The sequence below is a fragment of the Ictidomys tridecemlineatus genome, unplaced genomic scaffold, assembly GCF_052094955.1.
Source record: "Ictidomys tridecemlineatus isolate mIctTri1 unplaced genomic scaffold, mIctTri1.hap1 Scaffold_35, whole genome shotgun sequence".
In the NCBI taxonomy this organism is placed as follows: domain Eukaryota; kingdom Metazoa; phylum Chordata; class Mammalia; order Rodentia; family Sciuridae; genus Ictidomys; species Ictidomys tridecemlineatus.
In genome coordinates, this window is record NW_027522416.1 from 807960 (window position 1) to 832537 (window position 24578).

The window sequence follows — 24578 nt, forward strand, 5'->3', positions numbered from 1 at the left end:
GACGCCACAGAAATACAGAAGACAATTAGAAACTATTTTGAAAACCTATATTCCAATAAAATAGAAGATAGTGAAGACATCGATAAATTTCTTAGGACATATGATTTGCCCAGACTGAGTCAGGAGGACACACACGATTTGAACAGACCAATATCAATGGATGAAATTGAAGAAGTAATCAAAAGACTACCAACCAAGAAAAGCCCAGGACCGGATGGGTATACAGCGGAGTTTTACAAAACCTTTAAAGAAGAATTAATACCAATACTTTTCAAGTTATTCCAGGAAATAGAAAAAGAGGGAGTCCTTCCAAATTCATTCTATGAGGCCAACATCACATTGATTCCGAAACCAGACAAAGACACAGCAAAGAAAGAAAACTACAGACCAATATCTCTGATGAACCTAGATGCAAAAATCCTCAATAAAATTCTGGCGAATCGGATACAAAGACACATCAAAAAAATTGTGCACCATGATCAAGTAGGATTCATCCCTGGGATGCAGGGATGGTTCAATATATGGAAATCAATAAATGTAATTCACCATATCAATAGACTTAAAGATAAGAACCATATGATCATCTCGATAGACGCAGAAAAAGCATTCGACAAAGTACAGCATCCCTTTATGTTCAAAACATTAGAAAAACTAGGGATAACAGGAACTTACCTTGATATTGTAAAAGCTATTTACGCTAAGCCCCAGGCTTGCATCATTCTGAATGGAGAAAAATTGAAGGCATTCCCCTTAAAATCAGGAACAAGACAGGGATGCCCTCTATCACCACTTCTATTCAATATAGTTCTCGAAACACTGGCCAGAGCAATTAGACAAACGAAAGAAATTAAAGGCATAAAAATTGGAAAGGAAGAACTTAAATTATCACTATTTGCAGATGACATGATTCTATACCTAGAAGACCCAAAATGGTCTACAAAAAAACTACTAGAACTAATAAATGAATTCATCAAAGTGGCAGGATATAAAATCAACACGCACAAGTCAAAGGCATTTCTGTATATCAGCAACAAAACCTCTGAAATGGAAATAAGGAAAACCACTCCATTCACAATATCCTCAAAAAAAATAAAATACTTGGGAATCAACCTAACAAAAGAGGTGAAAGATTTATACAATGAAAACTACAGATCCCTAAAAAGAGAAGTAGAAGAAGATCTTAGAAGATGGAAAGATATACCCTGTTCATGGATAGGCAGAACTAACATCATAAAAATGGCGATATTACCAAAAGTCCTCTATAGGTTTAATGCAATGCCAATCAAAATTCCAATGGCATTGCTTGTAGAAATAGATAAAGCAATCATGAAATTCATATGGAAAAATAAAAGACCCAGAATAGCAAAAGCAATTCTAAGCAGGAAGTGTGAATCAGGTGGTATAGCAATACCAGATTTCAAACTATACTACAGAGCAATAGTAACAAAAACAGCATGGTACTGGTACCAAAACAGGTGGGTAGACCAATGGTACAGAATAGAGAATACAGAGACTAATCCACAAAGTTACAACTATCTTATATTCGATAAAGGGGCTAAAAGCATGCAATGGAGGAAGGATAGCATTTTCAACAAATGGTGTTGGGAAAACTGGAAATCCATATGCAACAAAATGAAACTGAATCCCCTCCTCTCACCATGCACAAAAATTAGCTCAAAATGGATCAAGGACCTTGATATCAAATCAGAGACTCTGCGTATGATAGAAGAAAAAGTTGGCTACGATCTACATATTGTGGGATCAGGCTCCAAATTCCTTAACAGGACACCCATAGCACAAGAGTTAATAGCAAGAATCAACAAATGGGACTTACTTAAACTAAAAAGTTTTTTCACAGCAAGAGAAACAATAAGAGAAGTAAATCGGGAGCCTACATCATGGGAACAAATTTTTACCCCCCACACTTCAGATAGAGCCTTAATATCCAGAGTTTACAAAGAACTCAAAAAATTGGACAATAAGACAACAAATAACCCAATCAACAAATGGGCCAAGGACCTGAACAGACACTTCTCAGAGGAGGACATACAATCAATCAACAGATACATGAAAAAATGCTCACCATCTCTAGCAGTCAGAGAAATGCAAATCAAAACCACCCTAAGATACCATCTCACTCCAGTAAGATTGGCAGCCATTATGAAGTCAAATAATAACAAGTGCTGGCGAGGATGTGGGGAAAAGGGTACCCTAATACATTGCTGGTGGGACTGCAAATTGGTTCGGCCAATTTGGAAAGCAGTATGGAGATTCCTGGGAAAGCTAGGAATGGAACCACCATTTGACCCAGTTATTGCCCTTCTTGGGCTATTCCCTGAAGACCTTAAAAGAGCGTACTACAGGGATACGGCCACATCGATGTTCATAGCAGCACAATTCACAATAGCTAGACTGTGGAACCAACCCAGATGCCCTTCAATGGATGAATGGATTAAAAAAATGTGGCATTTATACACTATGGAGTATTACACAGCACTAAAAAATGACAAAATCATGGAATTTGCAGGGAAATGGATGGCATTAGAGCAGATTATGCTCAGTGAAGCTAGCCAATCCCTAAAAAACAAATACCAAATGTCTTCTTTGATATAATGAGAGCAACTAAGAATAGAGTAGGGAGGAAGAGCAGGAAGAAAAGATTGACATTAAACAGAGGCACGAGATGGGAGGGAAAGAGAGAGAAAAGTGGAATTGCATGGAAATGGAAAGAGACCCTCATTGTTATAAAAAACTACATAAAAGAGGTTGTGAGGGGAATTGGAAGAAAAATAAGGAGAGAAATGAATTACAGTAGATGGGATAGAAAGAAAAGATGGGGGGGAGGGGGATAGTAGAGGATAGGAAAGGTAGCAGAATACATCAGTCACTAGTATGGCATTATGTAAAAATGTGAATGTGTAACCTATGTGATTCTGCAATCTGTATTTGGGGTAAAAATGGGAGTTCATAACTCACTTGAAACTATTGTTCGAAGTATGATATGTCAAGAGCTTTGTAATGTTGTGAACAACCAATTAAAAAAAAAAATTACACAAAGGGCTGGGGATGTGGCTCAGTGAGAGTGCTTGCCTCGCAGGTGTGAGGCACTGGCTTAGTTCTCAGCACTGCATATAAATAAATGAACAAAATAAAGGTCCATCAACAACCTAAAAAACACAAAAATATATTTTTTAAAAAAATTAAACACCACAAAACAGCGAATTGAATAGCTTTTGCATTGTAATATCCATTGTAAGTAATTTAGAGATGATTTAAAGTATATGGGGGATGTGTATAAGGTCTATGCAAATCTTATACCAGTGTACACAGGGACCTGAGCATCTATGGACTTTGGTATTTATTTGTTGGGGCCTGGGACCGTCCCCTCATGGAAATTGTGTTTTGAAAAGAGCATTCTGTTGCGGTTTGAAATTCATCCACAGACTCCCTCCTATCCGTGTTTAGACAGTCCTGTTGGTTAGAAACTGACTCCTTGATGCTATACATCTTTAGGTGTCCCACGATGAGCATGGAGGACCTGAGACCTGCTCCTCCCCCTGTTTCTTCTCCTCCTGGCCTTGTCTTTAGCACCCTTTTCAGGGTGGCCCCCAAAGTGTGAAGCTCAGAAGGAACCCAGAGCGGCGGGCAGGTCTGACGGGACTGTGGTACCACCTCTCAGGCTCCAGGAACTGTGTTTCCAGTGCAGCTAAGATCGCATTAATTTTTTTGGCAGTCAGATCACACTGTTGACCTGCGCTGAGCTTACCAACGACTCCAACTCCCCAGCCTTTTCACATAAGCTGCAACTACACACAGCTCCCTCTTCCTACACCTGTGCCTTCTGGACCCAAGGGCAGAACCTTACATTTGTTCCAATTAAATTTTATCTTGTTAAACCCAGTTCATTACTCTATCCTGTCAAAAATGCCTGGAGCCCTTATTAGGTTTTTCAAAATGTATGCTGTGCTCCCACAAGTTTCCACCCATCAATCTGCGGGAGTCTGAATGCCTTCCCGTGTCAGCTCTGTCCTCTGCACTGAAGGTTTAAAGATGTTTCAGTCTCCGTTGCTACCTTTGGAAGCCCTGCAGACATATAAAAAGGCAAATGTGACACAGTGCGTTGGATGTCATAAAAGGGGCCTTGGGTTTTAGGGTCACAGGAGGGAGGCCCCCTGCAGGGGCTGTGTCCACAGCAAATCCTACTTTAGGAGAGCAGAAACACAGGATGGATGGCATGTCAGGCAGAGGGCAAAGACTCAGGCAAGAGAGAGTGGGCCACTGGGGATCACACAGGCCCTTCAGATGGAAGGACCGTAAAACATGGTGGAGAAGGTGAGGCCAGGTGACAAAAGGCTGAAGGCTTGGGACTTTGTCCATGGCCACAGGAGATGGTGGTTTGAGCTCATGTTGAAACTTCACTGTACTGTGATGGTCCTGCTTGGCGAGGGCTTTAGGAGATGATTGGATCCAGGGAGCTCCACCATCATTAATGGGCAAATGCTGTTGTAGGAGTGGGTTAGTTAACACAGGAATGGCTGTGAGCTCTGTCTCATGCTGCTATGTTGTGACACCCCATGAGGGCTCTCTCCAGATGTTGATCCCAAGTACTTGGCTTTCTCCTCATTTATAATCATGAGCCAAATAAACTTCTATTGTTTATAAATTTACCTAGGCTGTAGTATTCTGTTATAGCAGCAGAAACAAAATCAGGAACTATAAACCTCAAGGGATGACCTGTGTGAGTTTGAGTTGAAGAAACACCACGTGGTGTGGGAGAAGCGGATGGGCCTGAAGGCATCTCCACAGGTGCAGAAGGCAGAAGAACAGCTTTGGTTTTGCCTCATCAGGGACATAACATGATCCACTTTGTGATTTGGAAAGATCATATTTGCTGCCTTATGGAGGATGTTTTGTAGGGAGACAGAAGTAGAGGTAGAGAGACCAATTAGGACACTGTTAACAATGGCCCAGGCAAGATACAATGGTAGTTCAACAAGGGAAGTAACAGGGAAATGAGAGAGGGTTTTGGAGGTTGAGCGGCTAAGACACATTTGTGGGTTAGGTGTTAGGAAACAGAGTGATCAAGGATATGTCCGGGTTCTGGGCATGGGCATTTGGATGATGGTAATATTATTTGCTGAGATAGGGAGACCTTGGGGGTGGAGCAATTTTTTCTCTTGGTAAGAGGTGGAACTAAATGGTTTGCTTTTTGCCGAGTTAGATTTGGGCTTTCTCTGTGTCATTCAAGACATTGGGCAGGCAGTTGGAGATCTGAATCTGGAGCTAAGGAGAGGTAGAGGTGTTGGTTTGCAGGTGACATATGATTGTTGTGAGCACATCTGGGTGGTCTTCAAAGCCTCAGGAGTGGATGCAAACTCCTGATTAGAGAAAGAAGAGAAGGACTGCAGGGGATGGGGTTCTGTCAAGAACACTGGAAGGAGGCATGGGGAGCAGACAGGGCAGGCTTTAGGAGGACAGGTCAATTAAAATGAAAGGCATTCATTGGCTTTAGCAGAAGACAAGACAGTGATGATGTTCGCCAGAACATTCTAGTGGCACTGGGGTTGAAGAATGAGTGGGGTGTGAGACCTTGGAGGAGGGACTGCACATCTTCTTAAAGAACTTTTACTCTGAAAGGAAGAAGAGAGATGTGGTAGTAGCTAAGAGGGAACCAATAATCAGGAAGGGAGTTCCTTAAAAATAGTACAAATTGTAAAAGATGGCAGCCATTTAAACTTGTTTAAGGGCAGAGACAAAGAACTAAGGGGCAGGGAGGAGCATGCAGTTCAGGGTACTGAGAAGACCACTGGTGGGGTGAGGACTGAGGAAAAGCAAGGGAAGGAGGTTCAGGAAGCACATGGTGGGAACAGCCCCTTATGGGGGAGGAAGGGCTTATCCAAAGGGTGGGGGTAGATGTGGAGGTCACCTGATGGATTATAGTTTTCATGGCTCTATTTTCCCTAATCAAGACTTTCTCTGAAAAGGAGAGATGGGCTTGGGGCTTAGACCGTATTTCCCTGTTCTGTCTCCCCTCTCTGGTTTTGGCTACATCTGGCCTGGTCACTTAAAGAAGATAGTAGAGGTGGACCAAGATCTGGTGCCCAGGCACAGAGCCACTATGGGACCTGTGGGCAGCTTTGATCTGGCACAGGAAGCATCAATCTAGTGGCCACAGTCCTGGCAAATGGTTAGTAGTGAATGCCCAGATCACCGAGGAGGTGGCCATGGTGATGGTGCAAACTGGGGGCCTTGTCACAGCAGGACCCAGATTGGCAGGAAGGTGACTGACATTGGTTAGCAACCAAGGGCTGTCATTCCACAGAACCCTGATAGTTGATTTGGGGTTCAACGTCAGGGTTTATGCATTTGGGGAGGAGGCTGGCCAAAGCAAATCTACAGACCCAAGTCTGAGGGAGCTTGGACCAGGAGTTTACTGGAAGAGGTGTTCAGGTTGAGGAGGGAAGCCCCTCTCCCTCATCTGAAACACAGGGTAGAGTGATGTTCTAAACTTAGATGTGAATTGGGGGCAGATTATGAGCCACCACAGCTGCATGGTTTGCATATGGCACCCTAAAGGTTCACATGTTAAGGGTCTGGTCCCCAGGGTAGGACTGATTGGAGGTGGTAGAGCCTTCAGGAGGTGGGACCTGGTGGGGAGTCCTTAGGTCTTTGGAGGCATTCACTTGAAGGGATTGTGGAACCATGGTCCTCCCTCTTTCTCTTTTATTTCATGGCCACAAGGTGAGCAGTTTGCTCCCTGGGCACTTGTTTCCCCTAATTATCTGGTTCACCACCAGAAGCCTAAAGCAATGGGTTGGCTGATTTTGACTAGAACTTCCAAAACTGAGCCAAAAAAATAAAATAAAAACAAATATTTTTCTCCTTTTGAGTTAATTATCTCAGGTACTTTGTTATAATGATGGAAAGCTGACTGACCAATGGCCTAATAAAGAGCCCCAGGAAGTGAGGGTCGTGCCTCAAAGCAGCATTGTTCTTGGGGCCTGGGGGAGGGAGAGGAGTAGGTAGGGAGCACGTAGACTCCGAGAAGGAAGGCAGAACCACAATACCATGTGCGGCCTGACCTCAAAGAACTCTGTATCTGATGGAAAAACAGATGTGAGGCTAAACTGGCCCAGTGAATTCTGGATGAATCCTTACTGCTTCCTGTTTTAAGTGCTGAAATACTTAACATCTTCACGTCTAGAATCTTTCTTGGGTCAACATGAAGCACACTTGTTTGGAGTTTTCTTGGATTTAGAGGCAGGATTTTGATCTCTTTCTCAGAAAACTGGCAAAAATAAGACATGTTCTCAGGAGGTGGGAGTTGGGGGGATTTCACAAAGGGGATGAGCCAGCTAGTACAGAGTCCCTGGAGGGCCCTGACCCACTACCATCCATGCTCCCCTGCTCTCTCCTGGATCCACCAGGCTGGTTCAGCAGGGATATCCCTGAGTCACCTCCCCAGGCTCCAGCAACCAGAGGCATACTCTGCCCAGCAAGGGGCCTCCAGAAATCTGGACTGATGCTGCCACTCAGTTGGCCAGTGCCTTTGCCTTTGATGTTGTCAAATCAATTTGGATCTCACCTCTGTATCTGGTGGTGTGGAGCTTGGCTGGTGCAGCTGCAGGTCGGCTCTTGCAGCTCTTGTTATTGGCTCAGCACGCTAATTAGTAAGTTCATAGAGTTCCTCTGGAATTCATCCAGCTCAGAGATGTGTGCTTTTCGTGTGCCAAGGTGCTCAGGGAGCGTCTCCCCCTCTGGTTCCTGTTATTCGCTGTTAATTCTGTCTTTTTTGGAACCAAGATTCCTCTGACAGGTTCAAAAGAACAAATCAGGAGATGGAGGGATGGAGGGCATTTCAGGTGAAAGGACCAGAAGAAACCCAAGCCTGGGGGCATTTGGGAAGGGCTAGGAGGCCAGTGTGGACCCTGGGCTTGTAGTCTCCATCCAGAGCAGGGATGGAGATTTGGGGGAGAAATAGTCATTTGGGGTCGAGACAGACAAACAAAACAGACCTACAGAACAGCGTCAGGCTGAGGAACTTTGTGTTCGTTCTGGGGCCACGAAGAAGTGGGGAGACTTGGGTGAGGACAGAACGTGAAGAGCATCATGTGTGTGGAGGTGGCTGTGGACCGTGGTGAGGAGGGACTTGGGTGGGGAGGCACTGGGGGACTTGCATACCAGTCCAGGAAGGAAGGGGCTGAAGGACAGACTGGAGGGAAACACGGTGGGGAGCTGACAGCAGCCCTCCTTTCCTGTCACTGGACGTGAGGGACAGCCCCTGACTGATGCTCTTGATAGTTCTGTGCCCCAGGCAGTCCCACAGTACCCTTGGAAACCCATAGTGATTTTCCTTGTGTCGAGAAGCCATCACAAGTTGGCCAACTCCAAATTGTGCTCGAGTTGAAGCTTCTGGTCTTTAATGGTTTATTTAAATGTCCTCTTTAGGGACTGTTAAATGTTCTTGCAGTTTTCTGTAAGCTCCTTTGAGATTTTAGGAGTAAATGCAAGTGTTGTTTTAGTCCTTTACTTAGTTGAACCAGGGTGAGAGCATTCTCTCTCTCCACTCTTTCTTGGGGTTATGTTTTTTAAGAGGGCCATTCACAGTGATGCTCACACATTGCTCATGTGGACAGCCTGTCCCACATCCTACCACATGCATGACACAGACCCCTGGATAGAGCTCTGGACTTCCTCAGGTCACCCACATGCCATCCCTGCTCCCCCATTCCACCCTTTTCCATACTCAGGTATTTGCCTTTTATGTTTTGGAAAAACAGGGAGGAGAAAGATGGGGAGGAAAAGCTTGGTATGATGGGAGGCCCCTGCCCTGTCCCTTTTGAGTGGCCTTGTACTCTCCTCAACATTCTTTCCATGAAAAACTGCACTCCGGGACTAAGGTGATAAGCCCCTGTCTGGATCTCGGGCCTCACTACTGACCTCAGAATCTGAATCTGAACTGGTTCTCCAGGTGCCCTGGAGCCTGAGCAACAGCAAGATGGCGGCTCTAGGAGAGTGATTTTCAGGCTCTGCTAAACATTAGAACCTCCTGGGGAAGCTTTGAAAATTCTAGAGGTCTCAGTTGCATTTTGTACTCACTAAATTACAAATATTTGGTTCCAGGGCCTGTTTAACAAGATCTCTGGTGGTGCAAACATCCGGAGTCCATGGACCACACACTTAGGGGCAAGATCAAAGTGAACGTACTAGTCCCTGATTGCTATCAGGGGCCATTAGTTATGCAGAGTTGGGGAGAGTCTCTGTAGCACCCAGCACTCTTTGGTCATGGTGAGGAGGGGTGTCCCAAAGGGACACCCTCAGCACCCACATCAGTTTCCCCATAGGGACAGCTGCAAGGGTGGCTGTGCTGCTCCCTTGAAGGGCATATCAGGTGGGGGGTCCAAGTAGAGCCAGGGCCTTCCAGGGCTGTCAGAGCTTACTAGAGCCCCCTTTGACAAGTGTTATCTTTATTTTTGATTAATGTTTTATTCAGCTTTTTCGTTGTTGTGACCAAAAGATCTGACAAAAACTTTAGAGGAGGCTTACTTGGCTCAAGGTGAGAGGTCTCAATCCATAGATGGCCGACTCCATGGCTATAGGCCTTAGGTAAGGCAGAACCTCGTGGTGGAAGGGAGTGGAAAGCAGCTCTGGACCTGGCAACAGGGAGCAGAGAGAGCTCTGCTTACCTGGAACAAAATATAGACCCCAAAACACAACCCTGGTGACCCACCTTCTCCAGCCATACCCCACCTGCCTACAGCTACCACCCGGTTAATCCACAGCAGGGGATTAATACACCTATCAGGTTAAGAGTCTCCTAACCCCATCATTTTACCTCTGGACTTTCTTGCATTGCCTCACACAATGAACTTTTGGGATATACCTCATATCTAAACCATAACATGTAAGTTGGGAGAACTTGAATTCATTATAATGTGATCCTGTTTTATCTTTCCTAAAGAGTGAGGTCTGACAGATCAGATAATGATTTTTAAAAATTAACTATCTATCTATCTACCCACCTAACTACCTATCTATCCACTCATCTATCTGTCTGATTGCTCATCTACCCACATGCCTATACACATGGCCTGTCACTGTACTTACAGTTAATGAGCATTAGCTTGCTAATTGCTACTGTCCAGAATAGTCTGGAATTGGCCATGCATTGCTAAACCCTCCCATGAGGCGGCTCCCAAGAAGGCACACAGAAAGGAACATTCATCCTCTGTGAAGGAGTGCAATTGTGAGGTCGAAACCTCAGTACCATTAAGAAACCACCCCAAACAGCCCCTCCCTGGAGGCCACAGGGCTGAGCTCTTGACTGTCATGCCCTGAATACTTTAAGAATGCTTGGTGTATTGAGGAGCTACATCTTGCTCACCAGGGTCCTATGTCCTTAGGCCCTGTGGAAATTCATTGAGAATTCCATGCAGACATAATGTTCGGCTATGGAAATTAGAGGTGCCTTCGGTGGCAACTGATCCTCATTAGTGAACACAAACAACCCACGCACGGCCACAGATCAGCAGCTCGTGGGCTCTGTGCAGGGGCAAATTGGCCCCGCTGGAAAGGCGTGCTAGCAGGAGCAGCGTCATGCCGCAGCCTGGAGTCACCGGGAGCCTCTCCCCACCCCAGCAGATGCGAGCCCTGCGTGAGTCCCTTGGCATTCTGCGATGCAGATGGTTTAATGGGCACAGCTGCCTGCACAACATGAGGGCAATGCTGTGGATCTCACCACCCAGAAGAAAGGGAACAAAACGCTCCATGCCCTACCAGCTACTCCCCTTCTGCCAGTGTTATTTCTCCTCCTCGTAGGCAAGAACATCCGCTGGCTCTGACTCTGCTGTCACTTTCCTTCCTCCTGTGGCTGTGGCACTATTGTATCTAGAGGCCTGATGAGCTTTACCAACACTGGGGCAGCTGGGGAACACAGGGTGGCTGCTTAGCTTAGGATAGGGGGTGGGGGTGAAAGCTGGCCTTGCTGCAGGCACCAGGCCTGGGGGCATCCCACAGCCTCCTGATTATCTCTAGATGGGATGGGCTCTCATAATAAGGGATCACAGCAGCAGGACAGCCAGTGTGTGGCTGTGGGTAGGCTCAGGCCTGGCTTGGGGGTGGTCAGGTGGCTTCTGCAGAACAGCACCAGAGCTTGTGGGCCAGACTCTAGCTAGATACATGCCCTGGATCCCCTGGGGGAATTGACCGGAATCATGATCAGAGCTGAGGAGAGGGCCTGGGACTGGGTCTGCACACGGGTGCATGGGGAAGGGGGGAGGGGAAAAGCATTGTGGTCTCCAGGGAAGGGCTGTTTGGGGTGTTTCTTAATAGTACTGGGGTTTCAACCTCACAATTGCACTCCCTCATGGAGAATGAATTTTCTTTCCTGTATGCCTTCTTGGGAGCCTCCTCATGGGAGGGTTTAGCAATGCACGGCCAATTCCAATGCATGGCTGCTGGTTGGGTCCCCCACAAAGGATGGATCCAGGTCTGGTTGGCAAAGAGAGCTGGGGGAAGGGTATCCAGAACAGGAGCTGGGACACAGGGTCCAAGGAATGGAAGAGTGGATTCACGCTAAGACCCCAGGGCAGTAGAGGTCACATGGGTGTCCTGACTTTCTCAAGACTGACTCAAAGCTCTACAACAGCATCAGTTTTTATGTGGACTTTGGGACAATTATCTCTGAAAAGTTGAGAAGCCTGAGTGTGGGACATGAAGTACAGGTTCAGACGGAACCCGTCAGTGAGTTCCGTGACTTTCTGTCCTCCTCATTGCCATGACCCCACTCTGGCAGCAAGCTGAGTACATTGGCTCCCCAGCTGCATTCCTGGGGGCCAGAACAGGGACATCACTAGGGGCCAGCTTTGCCCTCCCAGTCCTGCGACTTAGAGCTGATGATTTAACCTCAGTGTGCCTCGATGTCCCTCTCTGCAAAATTGAGACAATGCTAATGACATCTCTTCGTCAAGATTGATGTGATGATTAAATGACATAATACATTAAAGCCCTCAAGTTAATGCACATTTAGCTGTTGCAGGGGCTGCTATGATTCCTCACCCCGCTCCTTCTGCCTTTCCTCCTTCTCCCTCCTACTCCTCCTCCTCCCTCCTCCTGCACACTCCAGTCCCTCCACACTTCCCTTAGCTGTGCTTTGATCCCACAGGTGACTCCTCTCCTCTGTCCCAACTGTGGCCACATCACTCCGGTCCTTGTAACCTGGATTTCAGATTGACCTCCTCCCCCTTTTTTGAGCCATTTACACTCTGTAACCAGAGAGTTATTTTTAGAAAGTGTAAATCAGATCATGTCATTTGGTCTCATTTTCAATAATTCTACATTGCCCGTGGGACGAAGTTCACGTTCTGTCTGACCCCGAGCCTTCTCCTGAACTCTCTGTGCACCTTTGCTCCAACATTCAAACTCTTGCTCTTCCCCAAACCCGTCTCCATCCATAACTTCCCTTCTACCTGGAAGCAATAAACGTTTCCTTGATCCTCACTGCTTCTCTTCCTCCTTCCCTCCCTCCCTCACTCATGCCTTCCTTCCTTCTTCCCTTCTTTCCTTGCTTCCAAGAAAACTCTTATTCAAACTTTGAAACCGGCATTGAGAGAAGCCTTCTCTAGCTCTCTCAGTGCTACCATCCAGTAGACAAAGATCCTTAAAGGCAAGAACAGAGTCTTATTCATGCAGCAAACCCCTGGGTAGGAAGGAGATGGGTGACTAGAAAGCTAGGCTCTGCCACACAAGGTGGCATGCCTGAGAGGGAGTCATTGGAAATCAATGGCAGCCAGTGATTGACGACGGTGAGAGAGACTTTTCAGGTAGCACTAAACAGGGAGATTTTCCATTCTGTCTGTAGTGTCAGTTACCTGGCAACAGCCAGAGAGAAACCATTCCCGATGACAGATGGGTACAGAAGAGTGGAACTCCCTACGTCTCAGCTTTTAGGAACTGTACTCTGTCAAATAGGAACTATGCAAAAGAATCAGGAACAGAGCTGCAGATGAGCTCCAGCTCAAGCTGTTGTATGCTGTGAGCTGCTAGGGACAGAGATCCCAGAATTCCCCAAGGGGAGGATGTTGGGCTTGATACAAAGCAATGGCCAAGTCCACCTGAGTTCGTGTTGGATGTGAACCTTGTGGAACCAGAGATAGGAGTGAAGCTGTGGAGTCTGGGGTGAAAAGGCCCCTGCAGGGCAGGGCCAGCCTGCTCCAAGCCTCCGGGAGCAAGTTTCTGGTCATTACTGCCGCTGCTTGGGCCCTCCCAATCCTTGACAGGTGCTCATGAGTGTGCCATATTGAGCACGAATCTGCACTTAGACTGGGTTCCGTGGGAAAGGCTTGTCCTTGCTCCACGTGGAGGCAACCGGGAGTGGAGAATCCACTCTGGGACGGTGCCCTTACGTGGGTGTCAGCTGGAGCTCCTGGGGGCTGATGGCCAGGGGACGTGGTCTTCCTTCCCGTGGCCTCTCCACAAGCTGCTGAGGCTTCCTCATGGCATGATGGCTGGGATCTGAGCATCACAAGTGAACCACAGGAAGCAGGGTGTGGGGGAGAGCTGGACGATTGGCCCCTGTGCTGGAGAAGGTCCTGGTCTGTTGATTTCTGTGCAGTAAATACTCCTGCCATGGCTGATTTCAGGCTGCTGAACACAGAATTGGGAAGAGATGTTCACAGTCTGCTCTCAAGAGCTGGTATGAGTATTAGCACCTCCCTGGGTGGAAACAGACACATCCTTAAAGGTCACACAGTGTGACTTGTGCTGTCGCCTCAGATGTGCCTGAACACAAGAGAAAGGAACATCGACCCCGTGTCTCCTCAGGAAGAGCATCAGTGTCTCCTGGGAGAGCTTGTGGGATGGGAGATAATTTTACTGTGATTTGTCAGCCACCGAGTCTAAATGCAAATGCCTAGAGAAGCCAGGTAGAGAATCTAAATTGGCAGAGGGTGAAGGTGTCAGGTGATAAAAGAGGCTCACCTGGGCCATCAGTGTCAGGGAGAAGTAGTGGGTGGAGGAGGCGCTGGCCAACTGGAGACCACCATCGGGAAAGCCTGATAATTCTGGGTCTGTAGGCAGCCCGCGGGCACTGCAGGCAATCTCAGGTTAACTATTTCTCAGCTCAGTGACATTAAGGAGAACAAATTAATCTTTGTATTTTTAAAAAAGCTTATTAACTTGTAAGCTTGGGTTGAATAAACATAATTCCCTTTAGTTACCATTAAAGAAAGTTGCCTAAGTATTTATACATAGTGGAATAAGATTCAGCCATGAATAAGGATGGAATCCTGTTATTTGCAGCAATGTGGATGGAAATTAAGGATATTATGTTAAGTGAAATAAACCAGGCACCAAGCAATCTCACTCATGGGTAGAATCTAAAAAGTTGATTGAACAGAAGTTGAGAGTTATGCTGGGCGTGGTGGCTCACGCCTATAAACCCAACAGCTCAGGAGGCTGAGGCAGGAGATTGCAAAAATCGAGGCACTAAGCAACTCAGTGAGACCCAGTCTCTAAATAAAATACACAATAGGGCTGGGGATATGGCTCAGTTTTTGAGTGCTCCTGAGTTCAATCCCTGGTACCCCCCTTCCAGAAAAGAAGTCGGCGGGTACTAAGTTATAGTTAGATGTGAGAAATCATCTCTGGTGTTCTGTTTCACAGTAGGATGGCTGCAGATAATGATGTGATGCATGTTTCAAAAATAAAAGCTAAAAGAAAATGTTTTGAATGTTTTCAACACAGGAAATGATAAATGTTCAGGGAGACAGATAAGCTCACCCTGATTTGAACCTCTCATATTGAATATGCATATGCGGTATTCGTCACATGTGTATAATCTTTATGTGTCCATTAAAAAAAAATTTTTTTTTAAAGGAGGAATAGAAGGAGGAAGGGGTGGAGGAGGATAAAGCAAGCAAGCCACCTGAAATTTGCTTTCAAGATCTGCTGAGTAATAGCTCATGGAATTGTTCTTCAATTAGACCTCTTTTCTTCTGAGCATATTCAGTAGTTTGAAGGCACAGCAAGTGCTTGGTAGGTGTGAATACTACACATACACACTCCATCTGTATACACACACCCATATACGTGTATGTATAGCTAGCCCATGCCACGTGTTCAGGAGTATCTGGGAATTGAATGGAGTAGATTTGGGACTGTGTATCTGCTCCAGGGTCTCAGAATGAGGTGCTGGCTGCAGAGTCAGCTGATTTAGTCAAGGTTCATACACAGCTGGTGACCGTGAGGGGTTGGCTGTTGCTATGAGGTCCTATAATTCCACTCTGTCCTTTGCCACCGCACCAGGTAGTGCCTCCTGGAACCCACTCACGCTTCACTGTTCCAAGGCTAACCAGCCAATTCTCAGGTCCTCCAAACCCTGGCTTTCCCATCTCCTGCTCATGACACCTTTGGCAAACTTGGTCCCTGCCAGAGAGAAAGGAGGGGTAGGAAGAGCAGTGATAGTCACAGTGGGAAATCTCCATGCTGGCAGGAAGCAAATACTAAAATTAAATATATGGATTATTTGTGAATTTCATTATTCAGTCTATTCCTGTTCCCCACTGACACAGATAATTGGAAATTGACTATCCCAGCTCTTTGAAAAGATTACGGAAACACAGTGAATGATTCATGTAGCTGGATGAAAGGGCACGTGGGTCTTCTGATTTTGTATGTGTGTGCTCATAAAAGTATTCAGTGTGTAGCTTTCAATTAATAATTACGGGGAACCTTCTCCCTTTAGTTAGGGGATTTGGAGAAGGAGGCCACAGGCCCTGGCCTCTAGGGAAGCAGATCTTCCCATGAGAGGTTATATAGCAAAACAGTGAATTGGTAGCCACTTCGTAGAAGGCTCCGAGCCAGGAATGAGCTAGTGCTTATTTTGGGCCTCTAGGCCAACACAGGCCTGGTGCTTTTGCTCCGTGGTTTCCTGTACTCCTGACAACAATTATGAGACCGGGCTTGTGAACCTCTTTCTCACTGACATAGAAATGGGGGCTTGGAGGTTAAATGACTTGGCCCAGACCCCCTCAATTCGCACAGCCAGGACTCCCTTTCTTCACTACACCCTGCTGTCTGAGTTGTCATCTGTGACGCTCCAGATCCCGTCCACACATATTGGCCCCTGCCTGCTACCACAACTGAGCCCTTCTCTGCCAGCTCCACCCCTAAAGAGCTTGGGAAGGCTCAGTCCTGCATGGGGAATGTTGATATCATGACAGCACAGGAAGTGAGGCAGTCTGGGCCGGGGAGGTGAGAGAGTGATCTAGTCAAAGAGGCTTGAAACATCCACCAGTGGTGGCCACACCTGTCATCCCTGTGACTCAGGAGGCTGAGGAAGGAGGATTCCAAGTTAGAGGCCAGCCTCAGCAACTTAGGCCTTAAGTAATGTAGTGAGGCCCTATCTCAAAATAAAAAAAAAATAAAAGGGCTAGGGATGTGGCTCAGTGGTTAATCACCCATGGGTTCAATCCCCAGTAATACCTGCCCCTCCCCTCCAAAAAATATGACAAGTGGCCTGTGGAAACCATAGCTCAGGTGGAAAGCAGTTTGAAGTAATGTGGGAGGGCTGTGCTGGGCTGGCAGAGCCGAGGAGTAGTTAGGGAAATGGGGTGGGCGGGGACATGAAGAGCCTCCCTGGGGCATAGGGCAGCCAGAGCAACACCTCAGAGCAGGGAGAGGAGGCATCAGGTTGTTGTCTTTGAGATTCTAGTGTTTCGAATTATTTACTTCTTGACCCCAAATGGATTTATTATATTGAAAGATCATTAAAAGAGTACTATTATTTTTATTTTTACAAATAAAGAAAAAAGACAATGTTTGTACCTGGAGACCAATGTAGCTGGGATGGAAAGTTCTGGAAGGTGAGTAATTGGCAAGAGGGTTTGAATAGGTTAGTTGAGTCAGATGATAGTAGACCCAGTAGCCAGCTCAAGTCTCAAAAAGTTGTTCAGGGACAGAGGTTATTTTCAGGAAAACAAAGGAATGTAACATGTTTTGCTGAGGCCAAGGTGCTCATATATGAAAAAAATAATGTCAAGTTGCTTACTTAATTTTTTGAATGTGCGTATGTTACAAACATCCAAAAGGTGCAAAAGGTACATAGCCTAAGTTCAGTTTCCTGCCTACCCCTGTCCACGGCGATCCAGCTCTCTAGAGAGAACCCCTGCTAGCAGATTTTGCTAGGAGCTCCTGCTACAGCAACAGGCTAAGATCAGCAGAGCTTTGTGGCACAGAGACAGCCATCTTTACGTGCCCCCTTCCAGGCAGTGCCGGATTTTTCTATTCTCATGCTGACTGCAGCCCAGAGCCACCTCTGTGTTCGAGGAGCACTGGTCACATGAATTGCCAACACTATGCATGTGCCTGTCATACTTGGTACACAAATATACAAGGATTCTTTTGTGTCTCTGGGTTCCAAGGTGCAGAATGTGGTCAAACCAGCTAAACCCAGGGGCAGTTTTGTATTGGAACGAGAGCTCACAGGACCAAGGACAGGCGTCCGGATAGAAGCAGTGTCGTGGGAACTTCGGCTGGGCACCGGCATCACAGGCAGGTTTACGTGGTCCTTCTCTTTCTGGCCGTGTGCTGCTGGCCTGCCTGGTTCTGTCCTTTCTGTAATTAGTCTTTTTTGAAATCTGGCTGCCCATACACGACCTCTGAGCTCCAGTGCTCACCACCCTGATGGCAAGGACTTGTACACCTCCATCTCAGGTGTAGGTGAGAGTTGGATTATTCTGGTTTATCTGCTTCAGCCAGCCACCCAAGCCTTAAGTCACACTGGCTGTCTTTGGATCACATCTGAGCTGTTATTTGAGAAGGTGAAGGTGAGGTCAAATGGCAGGTTGGAGGTCATTTCCAGGTGGTGCACAGTCACCCCCCTGGCTCTTTCCTGTTCCCTGTGCTGCGTGGCAGGCTGGGTGAGGACACAGACCCCAAAGGCACCTGGCTGGGTGCTCAACACATCGTTTGATGCTGGGTAACTATTTGTTGGTCTTATTGATTTCTGCCCCCTTGCCGTAAGGTATGATCCTTGAGAAAAGATGGAGAAGTCTGCATTTTAGAAATTTATTCAACTGCCATTAAGGAGTGTGGTGAAGCAGATAGGACTCAAAAATTAGTTACTGCCAGGAGGTAATGATTTGGAACTCTGTGTTCCTCTTATGAACAGGATCAATAGATTATTTTCATTAGAAAAACAAGACAAAAAAAATCCCACAGAAGCAGAGCAACTGTAGTCTAGGATGCGTCCTCCAGATAGAATTTAACTATATGTCGACGCGGGCCTTTAAAAGTGTGACAGAGTAATAAACTCTTAATTGGAATATCTTGGAGGGTGGCCAGCCTCAGTGAGTGAAAATTGTGAAATTATGACAAGTGTTTAGCCAAGAACAAGGCCTGCTTTAATGAACAGATAAGAATCATCAATAAGAGCACAATGTTTACATGCAAACGATGCTGATAAAGTGATTGCCAAACATTCAGAGTTAATTTTCTTACTAAGATTAAACATCCCCCCCTCCAATTTTGTTGGAATTCATAATTTGATTTGCAAACATATTCCTAAAATCGCTACATATCCCAAATGAGCTGATTTTGAATGTGTGTTTTAATTGTTTAAAAAAATATATTTATGATCAACTTGTGAATTTATAATTGCCAAAAAATCGCATTCTATTTTCATTGTTTTACTGAGAAAAACACATTATACAAGGGACGTGCGTAGCTGCGTGTGAGGCACTTATGTTCTGCTAAGGTATATGTGTGTCATTTACATTTGGTACATATCAGGAAGTGCCATCTGTTGGGAAGCACAGGGGAATAGGATTCTGGAAAACCAAGTCCTGATGGTAGCAAAGGTGGCCAGAATAATCTCTCACCCCAAGTTCGCCCCAACCCATCAGGATGGGGAATGTTCAGGCCTTTGACTCCAGGTGGGCCCTGTGACAGCTTCGATGATTAAAATGCAGGCAAGTGACTGTCAGTCCTCATACATCCCTTTGCCAGCCTGTCAGCTTCCATTTCTTGCTGCTGCCGTAGAAGTGTGTCTACCATGATGTCCCCACATTGTAAAAAGTCAAAGCCATGTGGAGAAGCCCTGGAGGGTTAGACACCTCTCAGGGAGAGAGGCCGAAGCACCAGGCAGCACGCCTGTGAGTGCATAGGTGCATAGGTCGTCCTAGGAATGACGGTCCCTCCCAGCTGGAGCCGCATGGGGCCAAGACTTCCTGACCCACGGGGGTGATTAGTCCCTTGTTCCTTCTGGGACTTGATTCATCAGAAAAAATGATTGTGGTACCTTTTTCTCCCCATGGGGTTGGTTCTGGAGTTGGCACAAGGTCCTACTGATAGGTCAAGGATACTAAGAAATGTTCGACAGCTGGCAAGCTTGACCAATGATTAAATGTCTGGTGTAAAATCCCCTTCGGGCTGCCTGTGTGAGATGAATGTGAGACATAAATGAAATTCGGGTTTAGACTTGGGTACCATCCCCAAGATATTTCATGAGGTACATGCAAATATTCTAAAATCTGAAAATATCAGAAATCCAAAACACTTTTAATAAGGAATACTTGACTGTCAGGTGGAACCAAAGACAATAAATGGTTGGCCCATGGAGTGGGCACTGCTAAGTGACAGCTTGGATGTAAATTCTTGCCACCTGAGTCAAACCCAGGCTTTTGTCTTCACCTGACTTCCTCAACTTAAGGAGAAGCATGAGACTGGGCACATAGCTCAGTGTTGGAATGCTTGTCCAGAATGTGTGAGGCCCGGGTCCAACCCTCAGAATCGCAAAAATAAATAAATAACGTAGAGGCCTTCTGGGAATGCTCTGCTCTTCACTTTTGAAGATCACTCTACATTTCCAGGTCTCTGCTTTGAGACTGTCTTCCATTTATTTTCTGCATTCCCCCGACCCCTGTCCCCCGTTGTCTACATGTTATCCCAGGTAAAGAGTAAGAATTCAAGTTCAAGGTGTAGGACCTGAGGTGCTCACTCTCCAACATAAACGATGCCACTGTCCTCTTCCCGTTTCCTTGCCTACAACCTACACCTGATCCTGGGTCCAGTCTGATATGATTGTTTGGAGGCAGCCAAAGTGCAGGTCTCTGGGAAAGGCCAGTCACCACAGAGGCTGCCAGTGCTGTCTGGGAATCAGCATGCTGAGGAACGTTCTTCTCGCTATTGTGAAGAGCATGCCGTGGAGATCCTTCAAGCATCCTGGTGTCCTGTGACCTGGATTTCAGGATGCTCCCATTGGAAAGACAATTTTACTGACTTTCCTGAGTCGAATGTCCAGGGGCTAGATAGAGCATTTATGATTAGAATTCATTATCCTTTTTCATGAAGCAGAATTTTTGCATTTTAAAAATTAAAATGCTCAAGAAAAGAGCCTTTTAAACCCTCCAGCTCCCCAGTCAGTGCAAGGTATTATTACGACATAATAGTTGTTTTCAAGTACATTCTGGAATCTGTGTCCTTCAAAAGGGACTAGAAGATGTATTCTTCTGTGTCAAAAGGAGTCCTGTTCTCTGGAGAGAGCTGAGTCAGATGAGCTAGTGAGACGCTTTTATACCAGTGCCTTGAGATTCTTGAGACCGTAGGAAAAAAAGTGAAGGTCAACAGGGAAAAGAAGCACTAAGAAAAAAGGCATCTAAGCCATTTCACTCTGTTTTTCCTAAGGCGCCAGGGATTGGACTTGGGGCATTGGACTCACACCTGCTAAGCACATGCTCGACCACTGAATTATGCCCCAAGGTTCATTTACATTTTTTGGACAGAATTCCTGAACTATTGTGTTGTGGAAATGTGGAAGTATGGAAGATATTTAGATTCTACTGAGGCATTTGAAGTCCTTTAAATTTGAGAGTTGGATGGTACGGCATGGCAGTCGGATGGATTCATAAGAAATGGAACATCTGGACCTGGAAGATGTTGATTAATGAATTCATACCTGGGCATCGGGGCTCAGGGGGGTGAGCGACAGGTCTGCTGGCAGGGCCACGTCCCAGTCAGTGTTTTGGAACCTGTGGCGTCAGCGTTTACAGAAGGGTGACCCTGTTCACTTTTTTCTGGATGAAGTGCTGGAGCATCTGATTCCTCTTGGGAGGCCTGAGCGGTGGGCTAAACCTAAAAATGTGGAATTTAATTGGAATCAATATGGAGTTGTGTATTTTCACTCGAAATCCGTCAGTTACAGCCTGGGAGAGAGCTGGTCGAGCAGAGTGTGAAAAATTCAAGGGTTTCTTGGCCTTGCTCTGACCCGTACCTGGTATCATGGGGTATAAACAAGCGAGGGAGCCCCGTGGGTCCTGCCCACTGGGTGGGATGTTCTGCTTTCTCAGCTCCCAGGCAGTTTTCTGCAACAAGGGAAAAAGACTTTTGTCCACTCAGCACATATTCTCTGAGATGCAGCAGAACGTGTCCGGGGCGCATCTGCTTTGAAGAAGTCCATGAAGCTGAGGCGTTGAGCTAGCTCCTCTCTTGCCCAGACACCTTTTGGTGGTGGGTGGGCTCTGGCAGTGTTTGTATGGTCCCACCTTTTGGCTAAATTTGTAACTCCAAGGTGGTGTGATTAAGATCGTGTCTCCTCTGGCTCTGACTCCCCTCCATCGCCCTTCTCTCCACCTGCACTGGGTGTCATTGGAGGGTGGGGGCAGCTTGGGGGACCTTCTGAAGTGGGGGTTCAGGCAGCACGCATTTCAGACTGACTCAGTGGCAGTACAGTTTGAATCCTGCCCGCCGTCCTGTGTATGTATGGCCTCAAGAAATATCCTTAATCCCCTTGGTACGGATTTACCTGAGAACATGACAAGAAGCTACAAGGCCAGGAGTTTACAGGGAAGGATCTGACCAGCTACCACAGAACCCAGTACTAGAACTGAGCAGGAAATAGGAAAGAAACAAGATTTGAGGTGTATGGAGTCATACATCTAGTGTAGGAAATTCTTCTTGTACCAAATAAGTAAAGCAGAGAGTGGAGAATGGAGTCCTCCTGCCCCTTCCTAGAAAGAATGGAAGGCCCTTCCTATAGGATCATGGACCACACTGCACCATGATAATGATGGCATCCTGTGGCCCACTGGTAAATGAAGGCCACTGTGATATTGTGATTTATTATAAGATACCCTCCTTCCTGTGTCTTGACACACAGCTGCTAGTACTATGGACTATGTCTTTGTATGACAGTGATGAGTGTTCCTGGGGGTGCCAGAAAGCCTCAGGATGGGGGTTTGTCACTGGCGGGGCATCCGTGCATCAGAGGGGGGACAGGGGCTATTGGTTGATGATCAGCGATGGCTAACGTGTAACCAATTTGTGTGATGTAGCCTCTGAAAAACTCCAAGAGGACAAGGATCCGGGCTTCCTGAGAGCTGAGCGTGCGGAGGTGCCCCGGAAATGGAGTGGGAGAAGGCCCAGAAGCTCTGCCTCAGTACCCATCTGCCCTGCCCTGTGCCGTTTTTATCTGGACACTCATCTGTATCCTTTGTAATATCCTTTATAATAAACAGGTCCTGCGAGCACAGTGTTTCCCTGGGCTGTGAGCTGTTAGAGCAAATAAATGGAACCTGAGAGGGGCTAGGGATTTACAGTTGGTGGGTAAGAAGTTCAGGTCACAATCTGGTATCACAAGCCAGGGCTTGTGGGATTGAGAGGGTTACTGAAATTTTGGTCCTTGTCCCCAATAAAAGGACACTGTTTTGAGAAGTAGGAAAAAGAAGTTTTATTGCTTTGCTAGCAAAGAAACACAGGGGACGTGTGTCCCAGAGGCTGTGATTCTGCCCATCAGAGGGAACAGGGGGCTTTTAAAGAGGCGACTCAAAGGCCACATTCCACATGTTTTCTTCCAGAGTTGTAATTCACTTGTTAATTCAGGAGATTTCTGGGTGCCATCTCCAAGTCTGAATTTGGCAGGTGTATGCTCTAGGACAGATCAACTCTGCCTAGGCTGGGGAGAAAAATAATCATGTTTCCCCAAGATTAAGGAGAGGGAGACATGTCCCTTTTAAAAATAAGTTGTAGGGCCTGGGGTTGTGGCTCAGTGGTAGAGCGCTTGCCTAGTACGTGTGAGTTCGATCCTCAGCACCACATAAAAATAAATAAAATAAAGGTATTGTGTCCATCTACAACTAAAAATATTTTTTTAAAAAAAATAAGTTGTGGTGTCAGAGCAGCAAGGGCTGTATTCAAAGCATAAAGTGGACCTGGTTACAAGAGCTTAACTTAAATAATCTTTTGTTGTCTATCTCCTGTAGATTGTGTTAGCATGGAATAGCTTGAGTCTTACAAAATTTTCATCATATCAAAAGGCAATTGAAGATCATATAGGCAAGAAATTGGAGTTATAGAGGGATATTGAAGAGTGGTGTCAGGCATTTAAAGAATAATAATGTATGCTTTTCCTGGTTCTCTTTGTAAATTTATCATTTGTCATGTGCTCCTTTGTTCTAAATAAATGCTCATTTTGTACTTAATCTGATGTTTGTAAGTTCTGATCACTTTCCCTAAAGGCAGCCTCCCAAATCATATCAATTTCAGGTTCCACAAAACCGAATTCCTCCTGCCGGGTTTTAGAGGAATTCAGACAGTTGTAGCTTGGGTTCGGCCTAGGAGCTTATCAGCTAGAAAAAGAGATTAGACAAACGAAGGGCATCCAAGAAGCATGGCCAGGAGAAGGAGAACCGCTCCCCATGGTGCTAAGGATTGGAGCTCGAGGGTCGCTGGTCACGTCTTCACCAACATCCCAGCCCTGATGCCTTTGTGTAATGTGTAATTCTCTCCCTGAAAGGATGACTCTTGCGGAATGCCCCCTTCCATGCATAAGCCACGTGCTTACAATCTATGGACACCTTCTCCGGCACTGCTTCCTCCATCTGGAATGTCCTTCTCCTGTCAGCAGGGTCAGGCTGGGGCAGTGGATTCCAGATGAGGGATGTGGGCTATCTCCCTCACTAACTAAAGACCCTGGTAGAATCCTGTGACCTTCCTCACCTCTCACATAAGGGTTAGAATACCAACAGATGCCAGTGCCAAGGGCTATTGAAAGGCACCAAATGAGTTAATGTCCATTAAAATATTCACCACCTGAGTTCTGTTACCATCGTGTTTCCCAGGATGCCACCTTTGTAAAACCTCCTCACTCTGCCCCATTGGTCATTCTGTCCTCTGCAGAATCTCTGCTTGTTTTTCATGTATTTAATTCGTTCTTATCATCAAGCCATTCACTTGTGTATTCATTCATTCTTTTATTTCATAAATATTTATCAAGTTTCCCCTCCAATACCAGTCCTCCTCTCTGCTGCATTTGTAAACTGAGCAGAGATGCTCTTACTCTTAGGGTGTCCCCTGGAACATTTAGCCCCTTGACTTAGGCTCACTAAGGGCTCAGTGATGGTTGTTTTCCAGCGGTGGCCTCTGACCTGCACCTGGAAGGCTGGGAGGATCCAGATCAGGTGGGGACAGATATTCCTGGGTGGCAGAGATGAGCCCTGCTTCCTCTAGGAAGTGGGTCTTTCCTGGCTGGAATGAGAATCATCTGGGGGAGCTCTGACAGACATGGAGGTGCCTGGGCTCCACCC

At 46.3% G+C, this 24578-nt stretch overlaps 1 long non-coding RNA gene across 1 annotated transcript in view; it reads left to right on the forward strand.

Moving 5' to 3' along the window:
* Nucleotides 1–23474, forward strand: part of LOC144373308 (uncharacterized) — a 75594-nt gene extending 52120 nt beyond the window's left edge. Inside the window, exon 2 of the long non-coding RNA XR_013433035.1 lies at nucleotides 22329–23474. This is a non-coding gene — a long non-coding RNA (uncharacterized LOC144373308). The remainder of the gene's footprint in view (nucleotides 1–22328) is intronic.
* Nucleotides 23475–24578: the final 1104 nt, after the last annotated feature.